The sequence below is a fragment of the Zea mays genome, chromosome 9 (assembly GCF_902167145.1).
Source record: "Zea mays cultivar B73 chromosome 9, Zm-B73-REFERENCE-NAM-5.0, whole genome shotgun sequence".
In the NCBI taxonomy this organism is placed as follows: domain Eukaryota; kingdom Viridiplantae; phylum Streptophyta; class Magnoliopsida; order Poales; family Poaceae; genus Zea; species Zea mays.
In genome coordinates, this window is record NC_050104.1 from 11,526,428 (window position 1) to 11,531,371 (window position 4,944).

The following is a 4,944-nucleotide window of genomic DNA, read 5'->3' on the forward strand; positions in this document are numbered from 1 at the left end:
ACACCATCTGCAAATATCACTTCAATGAATGCATATGTCCTCTGCCTTCATACCTCTAAGGGTATGAAGCCGCATCGTACCCCTCCTCGGGCAACGTACGATGCTAAGTTGTACCGGTACGGTCGGACCATAGGTCACGACAAAACTTCAGATGCAAGTGAATCATGCAATGTATATGGCATGCTGCATTTATCAATATACTTCATGGTCCGACCGTACCGGTACAACTTAGCATCGTACGTTGCTCGAGGAGGGGTACGATGTGGCTTCATACCCTTAGAGGTATGAAGGCAGAGGACATATGCATTGCATTCATATGCATTCATTGAAGTGATATTTGCAGATGATGTGGTTTTATACTCTAAGAGGTATGAAGGCAGAGAACTTACACATTGCATTCCTATGCATACATTGAAGTGATATTTGCATGTATTGTTGACGTAGGGAAGTGTTATACAACCTATTGTGGTTGTTCGAGGAAATGAGATGGCATTGGTTATTTTGGGACTATTGAGTTCTATATCTAAAAGTATTTCTGATCTCAATTGTGATCTCTTTAAAATGTTGATTAATTCATTTTTTTGTTTAAATATCTCGTCAAAATAATTTACTTGCTGAGATGTTTTCATCTCACTCTTGCATTACTCAATGCATGTACTTGATTCAACACACGATGCGACAACTTTATAATTATATAAACAACCTTATCACTATCTGCGGGTAGACATTTCACAGTATCTAATATGACACCTAATATAACCATACTCATCACGAATGAATTTGAGGAAGAATATCCTTCCCAGTACATCGCCATAAGAAGCACACAAACACATCCGGAGACAGCCACCACAATGCACCTATGCTAATCACAAAAAAAATCATCGACCACATAACTATTTAGCCCACCATTCATACACGTACATTTTCACACACATATTCACGCCATCGACCACACGTAATTAGAGCAAACTACAATCACATAAAGCGAACAACCTGGTGAAATCAGTTCGTATCGCGCATGCATGTCTACCACGGTTCTGGCTCTTTGTCAAGGAGCAATGCGCGAAGCGCGACATCGACGGAGGGCTGTGATTAACGATGCTCACACAGTTTAGACATTTTATCAAGCACACTGAGCACAAAAACAACAGGGGTGACGAGGCCTCACCAAGGGTGTTACAACGTCGCGGGTTGAGGCTGCACAGGTTGAGGTGGAGCTCACTGCGGTATTTCATCGAGCACTTGGCGAGCGTCGCAAACATGGGTTTGGCACCGGTATGCTGCTGTACCGTTCGGGCTAGTGCTGACCGGAGAGGCAAGGGGAGCCATGGGGGGACACAACGTGGAGAACGGTTGGAGCAGAACAGAGGGTGCACTGGGAGACGGAGTTCGTGCGAGCTCACCATGGGGTCGGCGGTGGCTGAAGATGAAGCTGAGGGAGTTCGGCCAGCGAGCTGGATGCGCATGACCTGGGCGAGCACGTCAAGGGAAAGAGATGGAGAAAAAGCAGGGGCGTCGGCACTGGGAACAGGAAGCAGGGGCACGGAAGGGCTGAGGGCGAGCTTGGCGAGCACCAAGGGGGAGGTGGCAGCGGTACCCGCCATGGCTGAGGGCAAGCTCACTGTGAAGGTCGAGCAGAGCCAGGACACTGGGAGGAGCAGAGGTGAGGGCGCCATGGGAGGGATGGGGAAGACGACCTGGCGGCCGGCACTAGAGGAAGATGGGGAGGGGATGGGGAAGATGACCTCAGGAGCGCTTGCTCAGGTGCTGGAGTGGAGGTCGACAATGGGGAGTAGGGCGACTGAAAGGGAAATGTGCCCTTGGGCCATTTATATAATGTTTTGGTGATTAAGTGTCCAACACATAGTAAGTGAGTAGCTATGTGCCAAACAAGCAAGAAGTGCAAATCATGTAACAAGGTACGTTTCTAGACTTAGTACATTGTTTTGAGTACTAACATATTTTGTCTAAGTGCTAGAAACAGGGAAAAAAGAATTGGAAAAAGACTTGGCTCGATGCACCCAAAACTCAGCTCAGTCTGGCACATCGGACTGTCCGGTGGTGCACCGGACAGTGTCCGGTGCGCCAGGCTGGTCTCCGGTGAAAAGGCCGCTCTCGGGAAAAGTTCAGCGGCGTACGACTATAATTCACCGGACTGTCCGGTGGTGCACCAGACTGTCCGGTGAGCCAACGGTCGCCAGCGCAACGGTCGGCCACGCAATCCGCGGGCGACGCGTGGCCCGCACCAACGGTTAGAAGGGGGCACCAGATTGTCTGGTGTGCACCGGACAGTGTCCGGTGCGCCAACGGGCCCAAAGCTGCAATGGTCGACTGCGCCTGTTTTGGAAAGCAATCGCGCACCGGACAACTACAGTGACTGTCCGGTGGTGCACCAAACTGTCCGGTGCACCACACGACAAAAGACAAGATTAGCCTTCCAAGATTGTCTTCAACGACTCCTAGCTGCCTTGGGCTATAAAAGGGACCCCTAGGCGCATGGAGGAGTCACCCAAGAATTCACTAAGCATCCTAAGGCATCCAAACTCTGTTCCCGCGCATTTGTTTCGTTGTGTTAGAGATTTGAGCTCCATTCGAGTCGAGGACTCCCTGTGTTGTCATTTGAGCTCAAGTCTTCTCTTGTGTGCGTGGGTGTGCTGCGATTTGTGTCTTGTGTGTGTTGCTCATGCCAACCTTACTCCGAGCTTTCATTGTGATCTTTGTTGTAAGGGCGAGAGACTCCAATCTTGTGGAGATTCCTCGCAAACGGGAATAATCATCTAAAGGGAAAACTGTGGTATTCAAGTTGATCATCGGATCACTTGAAAGGGGTTGAGTGCAACCCTTGTCCATTGGGACGCCACAACGTGGAAGTAGGCAAGTGTTACTTGGCCGAACCACGGGATAAAAATCGCGTGTCTTGTGTTGATCGCTCTGTGATTATTTGTGTTCACAAGACCTCGCTTCAAGTTATTTAGCCATACTAACACTCATAACTAAGTTTTGTGGCTACTAGTGTTTGAATTTTACAGGATCACCTATTCACCCCCTCTAGGTGCTCTCAATTGGTATCAGAGCTGTACTCTTCATCTAAGGGACTAACCGCCCGAAGAGATGGATCCTAAGGGAAAGGAGATGGTGGTCAACGACAAGGAGAAGGAGTCCCTCTTCAATGAGCCAAGGGACGACAAGCCCACTGACTCAGGATCGAGTCACAAGAAGAGGGATGGGAAGAAGAAGAGGCGCATCAACAAGATCATTTACTACGACAGCGACACCTCCTCTTCTTCACCAAGAGACGACGACGATAATGACTCATCGAAAAAGAGAACGGTTAATCAAAAGTACTCTTTCGACTATTCTCGCATGCCGTACAATTCGAATGCACATTTACTTTCTATTCCACTAGGAAAACCTCCACACTTTGATGGAGAGGACTACTCATTTTGGAGTCATAAAATGCGTAGTCATCTATTTTCTCTCCATCCCAGCATTTGGGAAATAGTGGAAAATGGAATGCATTTCGATAGTACGGATAACCCTGTGATGATAAATGAACAAATTAATAAGAATGCACAAGCTACCACTGTTTTGCTAGCATCTTTGTGCAGGGATGAATACAACAAGGTGAGCGACTTGGACAACGCCAAGCAAATCTGGGACACCCTCAAGATATCTCATGAGGGAACGACGCCACCATGATCACCAAAATGGAGTTGGTGGAAGGCGAGCTAGGGAGATTTGCGATGATCAGGGGAGAGGAGCCAACGCAAACCTACAACAGGCTCAAAACCCTGGTCAACAAAATACGAAGCTACGAAAGCACAAGATGGATGGATCATGATGTCGTCCGACTCATGGTAAGGTCATTTACTGTAATTGACCCCCATCTTGTCAATCTTTTTCGTGAAAACCCTAGGTACACCAAGATGACGCCCGAGGAGATTCTTGGAAAATTCGTGAGCGAGCGCATGACGGTGAAAGAAGCACGATACGTAGACGATACGCTTAATGGTCCACTACCCATCTACGAGCCATAACCCGTTGCTCTCAAAGCAACAAGCAGCAGGGAGGCACTACCAAACAAGGTAGCACAAGTTGAGGCTGTCGGGCTAAACGAAGATGAGATGGCCCTAATCATCAAGCGCTTCAAGACCGCACTGAAAGGACGCAAGGAGTACCCCAACAAGAATAAAACAAGGGGAAAGCGCTCCTGTTTCAAATGCGGTAAGACTGGTCACTTTATTGCAAATTGTCCCGATAATGATAGTGACCAGGGACAAGAAAAGAGCGGGAAGGAGAAGAAGAAGAGCTACAGGAAGGCAAAGGGCGAGGCACACCTCGGAAAGGAATGGGACTTGGACTGCTCTTCTTCCGACTCTGATGACGAAGGACTTGCTGTCTCGGCCTTCAACAAGTCTTCTCTCTTCCCCAACGAACGCCACACTTGCCTCATGGCCAAGATATCTCTAAGTATACTACTTCTAGCGATGATGATTCTAGTGATGATGAAGTAGATTATACTGATTTATTTAAGGGTTTAGATAGAGCTAAAGTAGATAAAATCAATGAGCTAATTGATGCTCTAAATGAAAAAGATAGATTGCTAGAGAAGCAAGAGGACATTTTATATGAAGAACATGATAACTTTGTTAGTGTACAAAAATCTCTTGCTTTAGAAACTAAGAGAAATGAAATGCTATCTTCTGAGTTATCTGCTTGCCATGAATCTATCTCTAGTTTAAAGATTTTTAATGATGAGTTAAATGCTAAGTTAGAGGAAGCTAATAAATCTAGTTCATGTGCAGAGCATGTTGTAATTTGCAATAGATGCAAGGATTTTGATGTTAATTCTTGTGATGAACACCTTATTTCTATTGCTAAACGAAATGATGAGGTGGCAAGTCTTAATGCTCAACTTAAGACTTGCAAAATTGATTTTGATAA

General features: G+C 46.7%; 1 pseudogene; it reads left to right on the forward strand.

Annotated features, from left to right (window-relative positions):
* The first annotated feature begins 1,022 nt into the window (after window positions 1–1,022).
* On the forward strand, window positions 1,023–1,610 carry LOC109942220 (uncharacterized; annotated as a pseudogene).
* Window positions 1,611–4,944: the final 3,334 nt, after the last annotated feature.